Source organism: Symphalangus syndactylus, chromosome X (genome assembly GCF_028878055.3).
Source record: "Symphalangus syndactylus isolate Jambi chromosome X, NHGRI_mSymSyn1-v2.1_pri, whole genome shotgun sequence".
NCBI lineage: Eukaryota > Metazoa > Chordata > Mammalia > Primates > Hylobatidae > Symphalangus > Symphalangus syndactylus.
Window position 1 is genome coordinate 81,324,630 of NC_072447.2, and position 22,696 is coordinate 81,347,325.

Consider the following 22,696-nt stretch of genomic DNA (forward strand, 5'->3'; position numbering starts at 1 on the left):
TGGTGCCTTTGCTTGTCATTGGGGTATTTATGAGCAAGCCAGGAGCGATTACATTCACAGCTGCTTGTGCCCCAGCTGGGTCTTTGTTAGTGCCACTTACTGGCCTGCAGGTCTGACTGCACAGCCCAATGTAAAACCTACAAACAAAAGTGCACAACCAAAGGCAAAGAATTTACCCAACATACACCACAGTTACACTCTCTAGAGGAAATATATATATATATGTGCGTGTGTATATATATATATATATACTCACATATATGTGTATATATGTGTATAGATATATATATGTGTATACACATATATACGTGTATAGATATATATATTACGTGTATACACATATATACGTGTATAGACGTACATACGTGCATACACGTATACGTGCATAGACGTACGTACGTGCATACACGTATACGTGCATAGACGTACGTACGTGCATACACGTACGTACGTGCATAGATGTACGTACGTGCATAGACGTACGTACGTGTATGCACGTACGTACGTGTATAGATGTACGTACGTGTATGCACGTATGTACGTGTATAGATGTATATACGTGTATACACATATGTGTATAGATATATATGTGTATACACGTATATAGGTGTATAGATATATACGTATACACATATATAGGTGTATAGATATATATGTACATACACATATATAGGTGTATAGATATGTGCATACACATATATAGGTGTATAGATATATATATGTGTATGCACATATATGGGTGTATAGATATATATATGTGTATGCACATATATAGGTGTATAGATATATATATGTGTATGCACATATATAGGTGTATAGATATATATATGTGTATGCACATGTATAGGTGTATAGATATATATATGTGTATGCACATGTATACGTGTATAGATATATATGTGTATGCACATGTATACGTGTATAGATATATATGTGTATGCACATGTATACGTGTATAGATATATATGTGTATACAAATATATATGTGTATAGATATATATATGTGTGTATACACATACATATATGAAAAAAATCCCACTTGAATGAAAATAAATTCAAAAAGAAGTGGCAGCCTCTCTAGATGAGAAGGAACCAGCATAAGAATTCTGTCACCATGAAAAATCTGAATATTGTAATGCCACCAAAGGATCACACTAGCTCTCTAGAAACAGTCACTAAGGAAAGTGGAAACTCAAAAATGACAGATAAAGAGATCAAAGCATGGTTTGCAAGGAAGTTCAATGAGATCCAAGAGAAGGTTGGAAATCAACACAAAGAAACCATGAAAGCAATCCAGAAAATGAAGGAAGATATTAATATCTTTAAAAAAAACAGAACTTCTAAAAATGAAAAATTCATTTACGGAATTTCAAAATGCAATTGAAAGCTTTAACAATAGACTAGACCAAGCAGAAGATGAAGATAGGTCTTTTTTTTTTTTTTTTTTAATTTTGTAGGGATGGGATTTCACAATGTTGCCCAGGCTAGGCATAAACTCCTGGACCCAAGAGCTCCACCTGCCTCAGCCTCCCAAAGAGCTGGCAGTACAGGCATGATCCACCACACCTGGCAAAAGATAGATCTTTCAAATTAACCCAGTCAGACAAAAATAAAGAAAAAGTAATTTTATAAAACAAACAAAGCCTTTGAGAAATATGGAATTATGTATAATTCAAGAAAACTTCCTTCACCTTTCTATGGAGGTAGACAGCCAGATACAGGAAATTCAGAGGACACCTATGAAATACTATACAAGGGGAAACATTAGCAAAGCATATAGTTATCTGACTATCCAAGGCCAACACTAAAGAAAAAAATCTTTTTTTTGGTTTTGTTTTTGTTGTTTGAGATGGAGTCTTGCTTTGTCACGCAGGCTAGAGTGCAGTGGCACAATCTTGGCTCACTGCAACCTCTGCTCCCTGGGTTCAAGCAATTCTCCTTCCTCAGCCTCCCGAGTAGCTGGGATTACAGGAGCGCACCACCATGCCCAGTTAATTTTTGTATTTTTAGTAGAGATGGGGTTTCGCCATGTTGGTCAGGCTGGTCTCGATCTCTTGACCTCGTGATCTGCCTGCCTCAGCCTCCTAAATTGCTGGGATTACAGGTATGAGCCACCATGCCCAGCCCAAGAAATAATCTTAAAGGCAGCTAGAGAAGAGTCAAATCACCTTAAAGGAAAACCCATCATACCAACAGCCAACTTTTCAGTTGAACTCCTACAAGCCAGAAAACACAGCGGGCCTATTTTTACCCTCCTTAAGGAATAAAAAACAACCAAGAATTTTATATCCTTCCAAACTAAACATCACAAACGAAGGAGAAATCAACTCTTTCACAGAAAAGCAAACACTAAAGGAATTTCCCCCCCAAATTGGTCCTACAAGAAGTGTTCAAAGGAGTTCTAAACATGGAAATGAAAGGATGATACCATCATAAAAGGACACATAACCACAAAGCTCACAGATCTCATAAAACAATTGAAAAATTAAAACTCCAAAACTACTAGCTAACAACACTATGACAAAAACAAAATGTCATTTATCAATACTAACCTTAAATGTAAATTCAACCTTAAAGGGTTGAATGCTCCACTTAAAATATACAGAGTGGGCCGGGCACAGTGGCATATACATATACAAAGTGGCAAATTGGATAATAAAGCAAGACCTAACTATCTTCTGCCTACAGGAGATCCACTTACTGGCCAAAGATACCTTCAGTCTCTAAGTAAAAAGATGGAAAAAGTAGAATGATTTATAATCCTTTGGGTATATACCCAGTAATGGGATTGCTGGGTCAAATGGTATTTCTAGTTCTGGATCCTTGAGGAATTGCCATGCTGTCTTCCACAATGGTTGAACTAATTCACAGTCCCACCAGCAGTGTAAAAGCATTCCTATTTCTCCACATCCTCTCCAGAATCTGTTGTTTCCTGACTTTTTAATGAGCACCATTCTAACTGCTGTGAGATGGTATCTCATTGTGTTTGATTTGCATTTCTCTAATAAACAGTGATGATGAGCTTTTTTTCATATGTTTGTTGGCTGCATAATGTCTTCTTTGGGAAGTGTCTGTTCATTTCCTTCGCCCACTTTTTTATGGGATTGTTTGTTTTTTTCCTGTAAATTTGTTTAAGTTCTTTGTAGATTATGGATATTAGCCCTTTGTCAGATGGATAGATTGCAAAAATTTTCTCCCATTCTGTAGGTTGCCTGTTCACTCTGATGATAGTATGCACACATATGTTTATTGCAGCACTGTTCACAATAGCAAAGATTTGGAACCAACCCAAATGCCCAATGATAGACTGGATTAAGAAAATGTGGCACATATACACTACAGAATATTATGCAGCCATAAAAAATGATGAGTTCATGTCCTTTGCAGGGACATGGATGAAGCTGGAAACCATCATTTTCAGCAAACTATCACAAGAACAGAAAACCAAACACCGCATGTTCTCACTCATAAGTGGGAGTTGAACAATGAGAACACATGGACACAGGGAGGGGAACATCACACACCGGGGCCTGTTGGGGGGTGAGGGGCTAGGGAAGGGCTAGCATTAGGAGAAATACCTAACGTAGGTGATGGGTTGATGGGTGCAGCAAACCACCATGGCACGTGTATACCTGTGTAACAAACCTGCACATTCTGCTCATGTATCCCAGAACTTAAAGTATAATAAAAAAAATTAGGCTGAGCATAGTGGCTCACCCCTGTAATCCTAGCACTTTGGGAGGCTGAGGTGGGCAGATCACCTGAGATCAGGAGTTCAAGACTAGCCTGGTCAACATGGTGAAACCCTGTCTCTACTAAAAATACAAAAATTAGCCAGATGTGGTGGCACACGCCTGTAATCCTAGCTACTTGGGAGGCCGAGGCAAGAGAATTGCTTGAACCTGGGAGGCAGAGGTTGCAGCGAGCCAAGATCGCGCCACTGCACTCCAGCCTGGGCGACAGTGCAAGGCTCTGTCTCAAAAAAAAAAAAAATTAAAATAAAGAAACAAAAAAACAAAACAAAACAAAACAAAAAAACAGATGGAAAAAGGTAAAAGAGAACTTAAAACAAGAACAGTAAAAAATAAAAGACAAAGAGGGGCATTATATAATACTAAAGGTTTCAGCATGGCAAGAAGATTGGACAATTTTAAATATATATTCATCCAATACTGGAGCACCCAGATTCCCAAAGCAAATACTAATAGTCCTAAGAAAACAGGTTTATAGGAATAAAATAATAGTGGGGGACATCAACACCTCACTAACATCACTGCGCATAATCATCAAGGTAGAAAATCAACAAAGAAGGCCAGGTGTGGTGGCTCATGCCTGTAATTTCAGCACTTTGGCAGGCCGAGGTGGGTGCATCACTGAGGTCAGGAGTTCGAGACCAGCCTGACCAATATGATGAAACCCCGTCACTACTAAAAATACAAAAATCAGCCGGGCATAGTGGCATGTGCCTGTAATCCTAGCAACACAGGAGGCTGAGGCAGGAGAATCGCTTGAACCCGGGAGGCAGAGGTTGCAGTGAGCCGAGATCGTGCCATTGCACTCCAGCCTGGGCAACAAGAGCAAAATTCCGTCTCAAAAAATAAGAAAATGAAAAAGAAAAGAAAATCAACAAAGAAACTCTGGACATAAACTATAGACCAAATGGACCTAATAGACATTTATGGAACATTTCAGCCGATGACTTCAGAATATACATTCTTCTCATTTGTGCAGGTAACATTGTCTAAGATTGACCACATGCCTCATTACAAAGCAAGTCTCAACAAATTCAAATAAATCAGATTTATATCAAGCATCTTCTCAGACCACAGTGGAATAAAATTAAAAACCAATACCAAGAGGAATGTTCAAAATTATGCAAGTACATGGAAACTAAACAACTTTTTTTAGAGTGACTCCCGGATAAACAATAAAAACAAACACGAAATAAAAAGAAGTTCTTTGAAATGAATGAATAAATAGAGATACAACATACCAAAACTTCTGCAATGCAGCAAAAGCAGTAATAGGATGAAAGTTTATAGTATTAAGCATGTACATCTCATGTTCTTTGCAGGGAGATGAATGAAGCTAGAGGCCGTTATCCTTAGCAAACTAACACAGGAACAGAAAACAAAATTCTGCATGTTCTCACCTATAAGCGGGAGCTAAATAATCAGAACACATAAACACATAGAGGGGAGCAACACACACTGGGGCCTATCAGAGGGCGAAGGGTGGGAGGAGGGAAAAGTTCAGGAAAAATAACTAATGGATACTAAGTTTAATACCTGGGTGATGAAATAATCTGTACAACAAACCCCCATAACACAAGTTCACCTATGTAACAAATCTGCAAATGTACCCCTGAACTTAAAAGTAAAACAAAACAAAAACATAAAGCAATTAGAAAGATCTTATACTAACAATGTAATATTACACCTCAAGGAACCAGAAAAACAAGAATCAATCAAAATCAAAGCTGGCAGAAAATAAATGAAAAAGATCAGAGCAAAACTAAATGAGATTGAAGCCAAAAAAGAATGATACACAGAATCAATGAAATGAAAGGTTGACTCCTTGAAAGAATTTTAAAAATTGAGAGACCATTAGCTAGGCTAACCATGGAAAAAGGAGAGAAGATTCAAATTAGCAAATTTAGAAATGATAAAGGTGGCATTATAACTGGTAGCACAAAAATACAAAAGATCATCAGAAACTACTGTGAACACCCTTATGCATACAAACAGATAACCTAGAGGAAATGGATAAATTCCTGGAAACATACAGACTCCCAATATTGAACCAGGAAGAAATAGAAATCCTGAACAGACCAGTAACAAGTAATGAAATTGAAATAGTAATAAAAAAAAAACTTCCAAAAACAACAACAAAAGCCCAAGGCCAGATGGATTCACAACTGAATTTTACCAGACATACAAAGAACACCTGGTACCAATCTTAATGAAATTATATCAACAACTTGAGAAGAGATCCCTCCCTAATTCATTCTATGACTCCAGGGTCACCTTGACACTAAAGCCAGGCAAGGCCACAGTAAAAAAAAGAAACTACAGGCCGGGCGCGGTGGCTCACGCCTGTAATCCCAGCACTTTGGGAGGCCGAGGCGGATGGATCACGAGGTCAGGAGATTGAAACCACGGTGAAACCTCGTCTCTAATAAAAATACAAAAAATTAGCCGGGCGCGGTAGCAGGCGCCTGTAGTCACAGCTACTCGGAGAGGCTGAGGCAGGAGAATGGTGTGAACCCGGGAGGTGGAGCTTGCAGTGAGCAGAGATCGTGCCACTGCCCTCCAGCCTGGGCGACAGAGCGAGACTCCGTTTCAAAAAAAAAAAAAAAAAAAGAAAGAAACCTACAGGCCAATACGCATGATAAACATAGATGCAACAATCCTCAACAAAATTCAAGCAAACCAAATCCAACAGCACATCAAAAAGATAATTCATCATGATCCCGTGGATTTGTTTCAGGGATGCCAGCACTGTTCAACATATGCAAATCACTAAATATGATTCACCACATAATGAGAACTGAGAACAAACACCATATATGATCATCTCAATAGATGTAAAACAGGATTTGATAAAATCCAATATCCCTTCATGATAAAAGTCCACAACAAACTAAGCATTGAAGGAACATACTTCAAAATAATAAGAGCCATATATGATAAACCCACAGACAATATTATGTTCAATGGGGAAAATTTTAAAGCAATTCCCCAAAGATCTGAAACAAGATGAAGATCTACACTATCACCACTCTTTTTCAACATGGTTCTGTAGGTCCTAGCCAGAGAAATCAGGAAAGAGGAAGAAATACATGGCATTCAAATTGGAAAAGAGGAAGTCAAAGTATCTCTTTGTTGATGACATTATTTTATACCTATAAATTGACTCCTCTAAAAGACTTCTAGACTTGATGAACTACTTCAATAAATTTGCAGAATACAAAAGTAATTGGCCGAGCGCAGTGGCTCACGCCTGTAATCCCAACACCTTGGGAGGTCAAGGCAGGCAGATCATGAGGTCAAGAGTTCGAGACCAGCCTGGCCAACATAGTGAAACCCCGTCTCTACTAAGAAGACAAAAAGTAATTGGGCATGGTGGAGCATGCCTGTAATCCCAGCTACTCAGGAAGCTGAAGCAGGAGAATTGATTGAACCCAGGAGGCAGAGGTTGCAGTGAGCCGAGATTGGGCCACTGTACTCCAGCCTTGGTGACAGAGCAAGACTCTGTCTGAAAATAAATAAATAAATAAAAAACAGAATGAAACCACCTTAGGCCAGGTGTGGTGGCTCATGCCTGTAATCCCTGCACTTTGAGAGGCCGAGATGGGTGGATCACTTGAGGTCAGGAGATTGAGACCAGCCTGGCCAACATGATGAAACCCCGCCTCTACTAAAAATACAAAAATTAGCCGAGGGTATTGGCGGACACCTGTACTCCCAGCTACTTGGGAAGCTGAGGCAGGAGAATCACTTGAATCCTGGAGGCAGAGGTTGTAGTGAGCGAGCTGAGATCATACCACTGCACTCCAGCCTGGGTGACAGAGCAAGACTCCATCTAAAAAAAAAAAAAAGTTACGTACAAAAATTTGTAACATTTCTATCCACCAATAATCTTCAAGCTGAGAATGAAATCAAGAAATCAATCCCATTTACAATAGCCACAAAAAATAAAATACTAAGGAATACATTTAACTAAAAAGGTGAGGGATCTCTAAAAAGATAACTACAAAGTCCTAATTAAGAAATTGTAGGCCAGGCACAGTGGCTCACGCCTGTAATCCCAGCACTTTGGGAGGCCAAGGCGGCGGATCACAAGGTCAGGGGATCGAAACCATCCTGGTTTCACCTAACACGGTGAAACCCCATCTCTACTAAAAATACACACAAAAAAAAGAAGAAAATTAGCCGGGCGTGGTGGCAGGTGCCTGTAGTCCCAGCTACTCCAGAGGCTGAGGCAGGAGAATGGCATGAACCTGAGAGGCAGAGCTTGCAGTGAGCAGAGATTGAGCCACTGCACGCCAGCCTGGGCGACAGTGGGAGACTCCATCTAAAAAAAAAAAAAAGATATTGTAGGCTGGGTGCAGTGGCTCATGCCTGTAATCCCAACACTTTGGGAGGTCAAGCTGGTGGATCACCTGAGGTCAGGAGTTTGAGACCAGCCTGGCCAACGTGGTGAAACCCTGTCTCTACTAAAAATACAAAAATTAGCCAGGCATGGTGGTGGGCACCTGTAATCCCAGCTACTCAGAAGGCTGAGGCAGGAGAATCGCTTGAACCCAGGACGCAGAGGTTGCAGTGAGCAAAGATCATGCCACTGCACTCCAGCCTGGTCTACAGAGTGAGACTCTGTCTTAAAAAAAAAAAAAAAAAAAAGGAAATTGTAGATGAGAAACAAATGGATAAATATTCCATGTATTGGAAGAATTAATATGATTAAAATGACCATATCTCCCAAAGCAATCTACAGATTCAATGCTATCACCATCAAATTACTAATGTCATTTTTTTCACTGAATTATAAAAAACAATCCTAAAGTTCATATGGAACCAAAAAAGAGGCCAAATAGCCAAAGCAATTATAAGCAAAATGAACAAATCCAGAAGCGTTCCATGGCCTGACTTCAAATTATACTACAAAACTACAGAAACTAAAACAGCATGGTACTGGTACCAAAATAGATACATTGATCAAAGGAACAGAGTAGAGTAAACGGAAATAAAGCCACATACCTTCAACCAACTAATATTTGACAAAACTGTCAAACATAAGCAATGTGGAAATAGCACCCCATTCAGGCCGGGCGCAGTGGCTCACGCCTGTAATCCCAGCACTTTGGGAGGCCGAGGCGGGTGGATCACAAGGTCAGGAGATCGAGACCATCCTGGCTAACACGGTGAAACCCCATCTCCACTAAAATACAAAAAATTCTCTGGGCATGGTGGTGGGCTCCTGTAGTCCCAGCTACTCTGGAGGCTGAGGCAGGAGAATGGTGTGAGCCTGGGAGTCAGAGCTTGCAGTGAACGGAGATTGCACCACTGCACTCCAGCCTGGGTGACAGAGCAAGACTCCGTCCCCCCCCCCCCAAAAAAAAAAACACCCAATTCAATAAATAGTGCTGGGAAAATTAGCTAGCCATATGCAGAAAAAGTGGACTCCTATCTATCACCATACACAAAAATTAACTTAAGATGGAGTAAAGACCTAAATGTAGGACCTGAAACTGCAAAAATTCTAGAAGAAAACATAGGAAAAACTCTTTGGGACACTGGCCTAGGCAAAAAATTTATGATGAAGGCCCCAAAAGTAAATCTAATAAAATCAAAAATAAACAACTGGGACTTAACTAAAAATCTTCTGCACAACAAAATAATAAACAGAGTAAACAGACAACCTACAAAATAGGAAAAAGTATTTGCAAATTAGGCCTCTGACAATGGAAACATGTCCAGAATCTATAAGAAACTCAACTGAAGAACAAAGAAACAAACAACCCCAATAAAAATTGGACAATTTACACAAACATATTTCTCAAAACTGGAACTACGAGTGTCCAAAAAAACATGAAAAAAATGCTCAACATTACTAATCATCAGAGAAATGCAAATTAAAACCACACTCAGATACCATCTTACACCAGGCAGAATAGCTATAGTAAAAAGACAAAGGCCAGGCATGGTGGCTCGTGTCTGTAATCCCAGCAGTTTGGGAAGCTGAGGCAGGAAGATCACCTAAGGTCAGGAGTTCTAGACCAGCCTGGCCAACGTGGTGAAACTCTGCCTCTACTAAAAATATAAAAAATTAGCCAGGCATGGTGGTGGGTGCCTGTAATCCCAGCTGCTCAGGAGGCTGAGGCAGGAGAAACACTTGAACCCGGGAGGTGGAGCTTGCAGTGAGCTGAGATAGCACCACTGCACTCCAGCCTGTGCAACAGAGTGAGACTCCATTTCAAAAAAAAAAAAAAGACAAAAAAAAAAAAAAAACAGATGTTGGTGAATATGCAAAGAAAAGGGAATGCTTATACACTGCTAGTGGGAATGTAGATTTATTCAACTGCTATGAAAAACAGTATAAATATATCTCAAGGAACTAAAAATGGAGCTACCATTAAACCCAGCATCCTTATTACTGTATATCTACCCAAAATAAATCATTAAATAACAAACACACTGAGAGGTGGCTGGCAAGATGGCCAAATAGAAACAGCTCCAGTCTGCAGCTCCCAGCAAGATCAACACAGAAGACACGTGATTTCTGCATTTCCAGCTGAAGTATCTGGCTCATCTCATTGGGACTGGTTAGACAGTGGGTTCAGCCCATGGAGTATGAGCTGAAGCAGGATGGGGCGTTGCCTCACCTGGGAAGTGCAAGGGGTCGAGGAACTCCCTCTCCTAGCCAAGGAAAGCCTTCAGGGACTGTGCTGTGAGGAACATTGCATTCTGGCCCAGATACTATGCTTTTCCCATGGTCCTCGCAACCCAGAGACCAGGAGATTCCCTCCGGTGTCTATGCCACCAGGGCCCTGGGTTTCAAGCACAAAACTGGGTGGCCATTTTGGAAGACACCGAGCTAGCTTCAGGAGGTTTTTTTCATACCCCAGTGGCATCTGGAATGCCAGCGAGACAGAACCGTTCACACCCCTGGAAAGGGGGCTGAAGCCAGGGAGCCAAGTGGTCTAGCTCAGCGGATCCCACCCCCACAGAGCCCAGCAAGCTAAGATCCACTGGCTTGAAATTATTGCTATCAGCACAGCAGTCTGAAGTCGACCTGAAATGCTCAAGCTTGGTGGGAGGAGGGGCGTCCGCCATTACTGAGGATTGCGTAGGCGGTTTTCCCCTCACAGTGTAAACAAAGCCACCAGGAAGTTCAAACTGGGCGGAGCCCGCCACAGCTCAGCAAAGCCACTATAGCCAGACTGCCTCTCTAGATGCCTCCTCTCTGGGCAGGGCATCTCTGAAAGAAAGACAGCAGCCTCAGTCAGGGGCTTATAGATAAAACTTCCATCTCCCTGGGATAGAGCACCTGGGGGAAGGAGCAGCTGTGGCAGCAGCTTCAGCAGACTTAAACGTTCCTGCCTGCCAGCTCTGAAGAGAGCAGAAAACCTCCCAGCACAGTGCTCGAGCTCTGCTAAAAGACAGACGGCCTGCCCCCATACCTCCTGACTGGGAGACACCTCCCAGCAAGGGTTGACAAATGCCTCATACAGGAGAGCTCCAGCTGGCATCTAGCAGGTGCCCCTCTGGGACGAAGCTTCCAGAGGAAGAAACAGGAAGCAATCTTTGCTGTACTGCAGCATCTGTGGTGATACCCAGGCAAACAGGCTCTGGAGTGGACCTAAGGCAACCTCCAGCAGACCTACAGCAGAGGGGCCTGAGTGTTAGAAGGAAAGCTAACAAACAGAAAGGAATAGCATCAACATCAACAAAAAGGATGTCCACACAGAAACCCCATCTGAAGGTCACCAACATCAAAGGCCAAAGGTGGATAAATCCACAAAGATGAGGAAAAACCAGTGCAAAAAGGCTGAAAATTCCAAAAACTAGAATGCCTCTTCTCCAAAGGATCACAGCTCCTCGCCAGCAAGGGAACAAAACTGGACAGAGAATGAATTTGACGAATTGACAGAAGTAGGCTTCAGGAGGTGGGTAATAACAAACTCCTCTGAGCTAAAGGAGCATGTTCTAACCCAATGCAAGGAAGCTAAGAACCTTGAAAAAAGGTTAGAGGAATTGCTAACTAGAATAACCAGTTTAGAGAAGAACATAAATGACCTGATGGAGCTGAAAAACACAGCACGAGAATTTCGTGAAGCATACGCAAATATCAATAGCCAAATTGATCAAGTGGAAGAAAGGATACCAGAGATTGAAGATCAACTTAATGAAATAAAGTGAGAAGACAAGATTAGAGAAAAAAGAATGAAAAGGAACCAAGAAAGCCTCCAAGAAATATCAAGAAATATGGGACTATGTGAAAAGACCAAACCTACGTTTGATTGGTGTACCTGAAAGTGACGGGGAGAATGGAACCAAGTTGGAAAACACTCTTCAGGAGAACTTCCCCAACCTAGCAAGACAGGCCAACATTCAAATTCAGGAAATACAGAGAACACCACAAAGATACTCCTCGAGAAGAGCAACCCCAAGACACATAGTTGTCAGATTCACCAAGGTTGAAATGAAGGAAAAAATGTTAAGGGCAGCCAGAGAGAAAGGTCAGGTTGTCCACAAAGGGAAGCCCATCAGACTAACAGTGGATCTCTCTGCAGAAACCCTACAAGCCAGAAAAGAGTGGAAGCCAATATTCAACATTCTTAAAGAAAAGAATTTTCAACCCAGAATTTCATGTCCAGCCAAACTAAGCTTCATAAGTGAAGGAGAAATAAAATCCTTTACAGACAAGCAAATGCTGAGGGATTTTGTCACCACCAGACCTGCCTTATGAGAGCTCCTGAAAGAAGCACTAAACATGGAAAGGAACAACTGGTACCAGCCACTGCAAAAACATACGAAACTGTAAAGACCATTGACACTATGAAGAAACTGCATCAACAAACAGCCAAAATAACCAGCTAGCATCTTAATGACTGCCAAAATTCACATATAACAATATTAACCTTAAATGTAAATGGGCTAAACGCCCCAATTAAAAAAAAACAGACTGGCAAATTGGATAGAGTCAAAAACCATCAGTGTGCTGTATTCAGGAGATCTATCTCATGAACAAAGACACACATAGGCTCAAAATAAAGGGATGGAGGAGTATTTATCAAGCAAATGGAAAGCAAAAAAAAAAAGCAGGGGTTGCAATCCTAGTCTCTGATAAAACAGATATTAAACCAACAAAGATCAAAAATGACAAAGAAGGGCATTATATAATGGTAAAGGGAACAATGGAACAAGAAGAGCTAACAATTGTAAATATATATGCACCCAATACAGGAGCACCCAGATTCATAAAGCAAGTTCTTAGAGACCTAAAAGGAGACTTAGATTCCCACACAATAATAGTGGGAAATTAACACCCCATTGTCAATATCAGACAGATCAACAAGACAGAAAATTAACAAGGATATTCAGGACTTGAACTCAGCTCTGGACCAAGTGGACCTAATAGACATCTACAGAACTCTCCACCCCAAATCAACAGAGCATACACTCTTCTCAGCACCACATTGTCCTTATTCTAAAATTGACCACAAAATTGGAAGTAAAATACTCCTCAGCAAATGCAAAAGAAGGGAAATCAAACAGTCTCTCAGAGCACAGTGCAATCAAATTAGAACTTAGGATTAAGAAACTCACTCAAAACCACACAACTACATGGAAACTGGACAACCTGCTCCTGAATGACTACAGGATAAATAATAAAATTAAGGCAGAAATAAATAAGTTCTTTGAAACCAATAAGAACAAAGACACTATGTGCCAGGATCTCTGGGACACAGCTAAAGCAGTGTTTAGAGGGAAATCTGTAGCACTAAATGCCCACAGGAGAAAGCAGGAAAGATCTAAACACCCTAACATCACAATGTAAAGAACTAGAGAAGCAAGAGCAACCAAATTCGAAAGCTAGCAGAAGACAAGAAATAACTAAGATCAGAGCAGAACTGAAGGAGATTGAGACACAAAAAAATCCTTCAAGATATTAATGAATCGCCAGGCGTGGTGGCTCATGCCTGTAATCCCAGCACTTTGGGAGTCCAAGGTGGGCAGTTCACAAGGTCAGGAGTTCAAGACCAGCCTGACCAACATGGTGAAACCTTGTTTCTACTAGAATTACAAAAATTAACTGGGCGTGGTGGCATGTGCCTGTAGTCCCAGCTACTTGGGAGGCTGAGGCAGAAGAACTGCTTGAACCCAGGAAGCAGAAGTTGCAGTGAGCTGAGATTGTGCCACTTCACTCCAGCCTGGGTGACAGAGTGAGACCTTGTCTCAAAAAAAAAAAAAATCAATGATTCCAGGAGATGGTTATTTGAAAAGATTAACAAAATAGATAGACTGCTAGGCAGACTAATAAAGAAGAAAAGAAAGAAGAATCAAATAGACACAATAAAAAATGATAAAGGGGATATCATCACTGATCCCACAGAAATACCAACTAACATTAGCGAATACTATAAACACCTCTATGCAAATAAACTAGAAACTCTAGAAGAAATAAATTCCTGGACACATGCTTTCCCAAAACTAAACCAGGAAAAATTCGAATTCCTGAATAGACCAATAACAAGTTCTGAAATTGAGGCAGTAATTAGTAGCCTACCCCTCATAAAAAGCCCAGGACCAGATGGATTCCCAGCCGAATTCTACCAGAGGTACAAACAGGAGCTGGTACCATTCCTTCTAAAACTATTCCAAACAATAGAAAAAGAGGGGCTTCTCCCTAACTCATTTTATGAGGCCAGCATCATCCTGATACCAAAACCTGGCAGAGACACAACAAAAAAAGAAAATTTCAGGCCAATATCCCTGATGAACACCGATGCAAAAATCCTCAATAAAATACTTGCAAATCAAATCCAGCAGAACATCAAAAAGCTTATCCACCACAATCAAGTCAGCTTCATCCCTGGAATGCAAGGATGGTTCAACATATGCAAATCAATAAATGTAATCCATCACATAAACAGAACCAATGACAAAAACCACATGATTATCTCAATAGATGCAGAAAAGGCCTTCGATAAAATTCAACACCTCTTTATGCTAGAAACTCTCAATAAACTACGTATTGATGGAATGTATCTCAAAATATTAAGAGCTATTTATGACAAACCCACAGCCAATATATTGAATGGGAAAAAGCTGGAAGCATTCCCTTTGAAAACTGGCACAAAATAATGTTGCCCTCTCTTACCACTCCTATTCAACATAGTATGGGAAGTTCTGGCCAGGGCAATCAGGCAAAAGAAAGCAATAAAGGGTATTCAAATAGGAAGAGAGAAAGTAAAATTGTCTCTGTTTGCAGATGACATGATTGTCTATTTAGCAAACCCCATCATCTCAGCCCCAAATCTCCTAAAGCTGATAAGCAACTTCAGCAAAGTCTCAGGATACAAATCAATGTGCAAAAATCACAAGCATTCCTATACAACAATAATAGACAAATAGAGACCCAATCATGACCAAACGTCCATTCAGAATTACTACAAAGAGAATAAAATACCTAGGAATGCAACTTATGAAGGATGTGAAAGACCTCTTCAAGGAGAACTTTACAATACTATCTCCATCAAGCTACCATTGACATTCTTCACAGAATTAGAAAAAACTTCTTTAAATTTCATATGAAACCAAAAAAGAGCCCATATAGCCAAGACAACCCTAAACAAAAAGAACAAAGCTGGAGGCATCACACTGCCTGACTTCAAACTATACTACAAGTCTACAGTAAACAAAACAGCATGGTACTGGTACCAAAACAAATATATAGACCAATGGAACAGAACAGAGTCCTCAGAAATAACACATCTACAACCAGCTGGTCTTTGACAAACCTGACAAAAACAAGCAATGGGGAAAGGATTTCCTATTTAATAATTGGTGTTGGGAAAACTGGCTAGCAATATGCAGAAAACTGAAACTGGACCCTTTCTTTACACCTTATACAAAAATTAACTCAAGAAGGATTAAAAACTTAAACTTAAGTCCTAAAACCATAAAAACTCTGGAAGAAAACCTAGGCAATACCACTCAGGACATAGGCATGGGCAAAGTATTCATGACTGAAACACCAAAAGCAATGGCAACAAAAGGCAAAATTGACAAATGGGATCTAATTAAACCTAAGAGTTTCTGCACAGCAAAAGAAACTATTATCAGAATGAGCAGGCAACCTATAGAATGGGAGAAAGTTTTTGCAATCCATCTGAAAAAGGGCTAATATCTAGAATCTACAAGGAACTTAAACAAATTTACAAGAAAAAAACAAACATCCCCATCAAAAAATGAGCGAAGTATATGAACAAACACTTTTCAAGAGAAGACATTCATGTGACCAACAAACATATAAAAAAAAAAAGCTCATCATCACTGGTCATTAGAGAAATGCAAATCAAAACCACAATGAGATACCCTCTCATGCCAGTTAGAATAGTGATCATTAAAAACTCAGGAAACAACAGATGCTGGAGAGGATATGGAGAAATAGGAACACTTTTACACTGTTGGTGGGAGTGTAAATTAGTTCAACCATTGTGGAAGACAGTGTGGTAGTTCCTCAAGGACCTAGAACCAGAAATACCATTTGACCCAGCGATCCCATTACTGGGTATATACCCAAAGGATTATAAATCATTCTACTATAAAGACACATGCACACGTATATTTATTCCAGCACTGTTCACAATAGCAAAGACTTGGAATCAACCCAAATGCCCATCAATGATAGACTGGATATAGAAAATATGGCACATATATACCATGGAATGCTATGCAGCCTTCAAAAAGACGAGTTCATGTCCTTTGCAGGGACATGGATGAAGCTGGAAACTATCATTCTCAGAAAACTAGCACAGGAACAGAAAACCAAACACTGCATGTTGTCACTCACAAGTGGGAGTTGAACAATGAGAACACATGGACACAGGGAGAGGAACATCGCACACCAGGTCCTGTCAGGGGGTGGGCAGCTAGGGGAGAGATAGCATTAGGAAAAATACCTAATGTAGATGACGTGTTGATGGGTGTAGCAAACCACCATGGTATGTGTATACCTATGTAACAAACCCGCACGTTCTGCACATGTATCTCAGAACTTAAAGTTTAATAAACTACAGTAATAATAAAACAAAATAGAATCAGTCCAGGCACAGTGGCTCACACCTGTAATCCCAGCACTTTGGGAGGCCGAAGCAGGCGGATCACCTGAGGTCAGGAGTTCGAGACCAGCCTGGCCAACATGGTGAAACCCTGACTCTGCTAAAAATACTAAAATTAGTTGGACATGGTGGCACACCTGTAATCCTGGCTATTCTGTAGGCTAAGGTGAGAGGATTGCTTGAACCTGGAGGCGGAGGTTGCATTGAGCCAAGATCTTGACATTCCACTCCAGCCTGGGCAAGAGAGTGAGACTCCATCTTGATTAAAACATACTCCTTGTATTATATACTTATATTAAAGTAATTTTTGTAAGTAAAAAAAAATAATAATAAGAAGAAAATAGAATGATGCCGGGCACGGTGGCTCACGCCTGTAATTCCAGCACTTTCGGAGGCCGAGGCAGGCAGAGCACGAGGTCAGGAATTCGAGACCAACCTGGCCAACATAGTGAAACCCAGTCTCTGCTAACAAAATGCAAAAATTAGTCAGGTGTGGTAGCACGTGCCTGCAGTCCCAGCTACTCAGGAGGCTGAGGAGGGAGAATTGCTTGAACCTGGGAGGCAGAGGTTGCAGTGAGCCAAGACCACACCGTTGCACTACAACCTGGGTAACAGAGTGAGACTCAGATAGAGATATTATCACAAATGCAGCAAAATGTTAGTGTAAAATCTAGGAGCTGAGTTTATGGATATTCACTATAGAGTTTTTATTGACTTTTCTATATGTTTGACCATTTTCATAATAAATGTTAGAGGAAAATAGAAACACACACACACACACACACACACACACACCTGCTGGGCATGGTGGCTCACGCCTGTAATCCCAGCACTTTCGGAGCCCAATGTGGGCGGATCACCTGAGATCAGGAGTTCGACCAGCCTCACTAACATCGAGAAACCCCATCTCTACTAAAAATACAAAAAAAAATTAGCAAGGCGTGGTAGCGCATTATTGTAATCCCAGCTACTGGAGAGGCTGAGGCAAGAGAATCGCTTGAACCTGGGAGGCGGAGGTTGCAGTAAGCCGAAATCGCAACACTGCACTCCAGCCTAGGCAACAAGAGCGAAAACTCCATCAAAAAAATTTTTTTAATTTAAAAAACCCAAAACACCTACACTCACATGTGTATCACAGAGCTATTCACAATAGCACAGTCATAGAACCAACCTAAGTGTCCATCAATTGTTGACTAAAGAAAATGTGGTACATATATGCCATGGAATATTATGCAGCCGTAAAAACAATAAATTCATGTCTTTTGCAGCAACCTGGTTATACCTGGAGGTCATTATCCTAAGTGAACTAACTCTGAAGCAGAAAATCAAATATCACATGTATTCAGTTATAAGCAGGAACTAAACGATGAATACACGTGGACATAAAGATGGAAATAATAGACACTGGGGGCTCAAAAAAAGGGGGAGAGTGGGAGGGATAAAGATTGAAAGGTTACCTGTTGGATACAATGTTCAATATTTGGGTAATGAGTACACTAGAAGCCCAATCCCCACAATTAGGCAATATAACCATGTAACATATTGACAGGTACTCGCTGAATCTAAAATTTTTAAAAAGATGAAAATCAAAAAGTTTATTGAAATGAATGAAAATGGAAACAAAGGCCAGGCATGGTGGCTCACGCTTGTAATCCCAGCACTTTGGGAGGCCGAGGTGGGTGGATCATGAGGTCAGGAGTTCAAGACCAGCCTGGCCAAGATGGTGAAATCCCATCTCTACTAAAAATACAAAAATTAACTGGGTGTGGTGGCAGGCGCCTGTAATCCCAGCTACTCGAGAGGCTGAGGCACAAGAACTGCTTGAACCCCAGAGGCAGAGGTTACAGTGAGCCAAGATAGAGCCACTGCACTCCAGCCTGGGCGACAGAGCGAGACTCAGTCTCAAAAAAAAAAAAAAAAAAGAAAAGAAAAAGAGACATGAATAGACATTTCTCAAAAGAAGACACACAATCAATGGGTATATGAAAAAATGTTTGGCCAGTAGTGGTGGCTCACGCCTGTAATCCCACCACTTTGGGAGGCCAAGGGGGCGCAGATCACCAGGTTAGGAGTTCGAGACCAGCCTGACCAACATAGCAAAACCCCAACTCTACTAAAAATACAAAAATTAGCTGGGTGTGGTGGCGTGAACCTGTAATCCCAGCTACTCAGGAGGCTGAGGCAGGAGAATCACTTGAACCCGGGAAGCAGAGGTTGCAGTGAGCCTAGGTTGTGCCACTGCACTACAGCCTGGGCTACAGAGGGAGACTCTGAGACTCCATCTCAAGAAAAAAAAAAAGTTTAACATCACTAATTATCTGAGAAATACAAATCAAAACCACAATGTGATATTATCTTATTCAGAATGGCTATTATGAAAAGGACAAAAAATTTAAAAATGTTGACAAATATGTGGAGAAAAGAAACACTTATATGGTGTTATTGGGAATGCAAACTAGTATAGCAATTGTGAAAAACAGCATGGGGATTTCTCAAAAAATAAAATTTTCATTTGACCCAGCAATCCCACTACTGGGTATTTAACCAAAGGGAAAGAAATCAGTATATCAAAGAGATACCTGCACTCACATGTTTATTGCAGCATATTATCACAATATTATTTCTTTCAAATCAGGAGCATGGAATGTCTTTTTATTTGTGTGTGTGTGTGTGTGCATGTGTGTGTGTGTGTGTGTGTACTCTTCAATTTCTTTCATCAAGGTTTTGTAGTTTTCATTGTAAAGTTCTTTCACCTCCTTGGTTGAATTTATTCCTAGCTATTTAATTTTTTTTTTTTTTTGAGACGGAGTCTCACTCTGTCACCCAGGCTGGAGTGCAGTGGCGCAATCTCGGCTCACTGCAAGCTCCGCCTCCGTGGTTCACGCCATTCTCCTGCCTCAGCCTCTCCGAGTAGCTGGGACTACAGGCGCCTGCCACCATGCCCGGCTAATTTTTTGTATTTTTAGTAGAGACGGGGTTTCACTGTGGTCTCGATCTCCTGACCTCGTGATCCGCCCGCCTCGGCCTCCCAAAGTGCTGGGATTACAAGCGTGAGCCACCGCGCTCGGCCTAATTTTTTAGAACTACTGTAATGGTATTGCTTTCTTCGTTTGCTTTTCGGCTAGTTTGCTATTGATTGTTATTGATATATGGAAACACTAGTGTTTTTTTTTTTTCTTGAGACCGAGTTTCACTCTCATTGGCCAGGCTAGAGTGCAATGGTGCGATCTCGGCTCACTGCAACCTCCACCTCCTGGGTTCAAGCGATTCTCCTGCCTCAGCCTCCAAGTAGCTGGGACAACAGGTTCCCACCACCACACCCAGCTATTTTTTTGTATTTTTTAGTAGAGACGAGTTTCATCATGTTTGTCAGGCTGGTCTCAAACTCCTGACCTCAGGTGATCCACCTGTCTCGGCCTCCCAAAGTGCTGGGATTATGGGCGAGAGCCACTGCGCCCTGCCAACACTAGTAATTTTTGTATGTTAATTTTGTATCCTGTTCCTTTACTAAATTTTTTAAATCACTTCTAAGACGTTTTTCGTGGAGTCTTTCAGTTATTCTAGATATAAGATCATGTCATCTTCAAAGAGAAACAATTCTCATTGCCAATTTGGATGCCCTTTATTTCTTTCTCTTACCTAGTGGCTCTGGCTAGGATTTCAAACAGTATATTGAATAAAAGTGGTGAAAGTAGACATTCTTTTCTTCTTCCAGTTCTCAGAGGAATGACTTTCATCTTTTCCCCTTTCAGTGTGGTGTTAGCTGTGGGTTTGTCATATACAGTCATTATTGAGGAATGCTCTTTCTTTCTTTCATTTTTTTTTTTTTTTTTTTGAGATGCAGTTTCACTGTTGTTGCCCAGGCTGGAGTGCAATGGCGTGATCTCGGCTCATCACAACCTCTGCCTCCTGGGTTCAAGTGATTGTCCTGCCTCAGCCTCCCGAGTAGCTGAGATTACAGGCATGTGCCACCACACCCGGCTAATTTTGTATTTTTAGTAGAAACAGTTTTCTCCATGTTGATCAGGCTGGTCTCAAACTCCCGACCTCAGGTGATCCGCCTGCCTCGGCCTCCCAAAGTGCTGGGATTACTGGCGTGAGCCATCTCGCCCGGCCGAGGAATGTTCCTTGTATACCTATTTTATGAAGAGTTTTTATCATGAAGGAATGTTGGATTTTATTAAATGCTTTTTCTGCATCTATTGAGAAAATCATATAGTTTCTGTCCTTCATTCTGTTGATGTGATGTACCATATTTATTGATTTGCTTATGTTGTACCACACAAGATTATAAATTTTGTTATGTGTATTTATCATAATAAAAACTTTTTTTTTTTGAGACAGTCTTACTCTGTCTCCCAGGGTGGAGTACAGTGGGGATCTCGGCTCACTGCAACCTCCGTCTCCTGGGTTCAAGTGGTTGTCCTGTCTCAGCCTCCCAAGTAGCTGGGATTACAGGCACGCTCTACCACACCTGACTAATTTTTGTATTTTTAGTAGAGAGAGGGTTTCACCATGTTGGCCAGGCTGGTATCGAGCTCCTGACCTCAGGTGATCTGCCTGCCTCAGCCTCCCAAAGTGCTGAGATTACTGGTGTGAGCCACTACACCCAGCCTAAAGACAATTTTTAAACCCCACTATACATAGGTGAAAGAACTTTACAATGAAAACTACAAAAGCTTGAATGAAAGAAATTGAAGAGGACACACACACATACACACACAAATAAATAAATAAACATCCACACTCAGGGTTTGAAAAAAATTTATATATATAAAATATATATATATTAAAAACATATATAATATGTATTCTGCATCAGAATAGCATACATTAAAAGGTAGTCAGTATGGGATTTGACCCTTTTTATAAGTTTTTGTCCTTATCTTTGTCCTTATATAAGTTTTGTCCTGTCTCCCACCTTCTATAACTCCAGAGTTTGTATTTCTTTTTTTTTTTTTTTTTTTTGAGATGGAGTCTCACTCTGTTGCCCAGGCTGGAGTGCAGTGGTGCAATCTCGGATCACCACAACCTCCACCTCCTGGGTTTAAGCGATTCTCCTACCTCAGCCTCCTGAGCAGCTGGAACTACAGGCATGCGCCACCATGCCCGAATAATTTTTGTAGTTTTAGTAGAGACAGGGTTTCAGTATGTTGGCCAGGCTGGTCTAGAACTCCTGACCTTGTGATCCACCTGCCTCGGCCTCCCAAAGTGCTAGGATTACAGGCGTGAGCCACCGTGCCCAGCCAGAGTTTGTATTTCATTCCAGTTACATATAGTGAATTTAAATAAACACATCTCTAGGATTGGACTCCTGATCATAGGATACTCTAGGACCCTGAAAGCTAGGTCAGGTCTAGACCTAACAAATGTTAAAGTATGCCTCCAGTTGATAGGCAAAATGATTCCCCATGGCTAATTGAGATGCTCAAAGTTCAAAAAGAACCAGGCAGTTATGGCTTTGTGTGGGAGCAGTCATGCACTCTGTTTTCAGAAAGATGTAAAAGTATCACAGGACCTCCCTTTCTATAATCAAGCCAATCCAGTTCCTTTTTTGGTGCCAAGATAAACTGTGGCCAAAGCTCCTCCCACAACCAGTAATTTGAAAAAAACATTTGACAGAGACTTCTGGTTTCGGTCTTGGAAACTGTATCAGTTCATTTATGTGTTGCTATAAAGAAATATCTGAAGCTGGCCGGACGTGGTGGCTCATGCCTGTAATCCCAGCACTTTGGAAGACAGAGGCGGGCAGATCACGAGGTCAGGAGGTCGAGACCATCCTGGCTAACAGGGTGAAACCCCGTCTCTACTAAAAATACAAAAAATTAGCCGGGCGTGGTGGCAGGC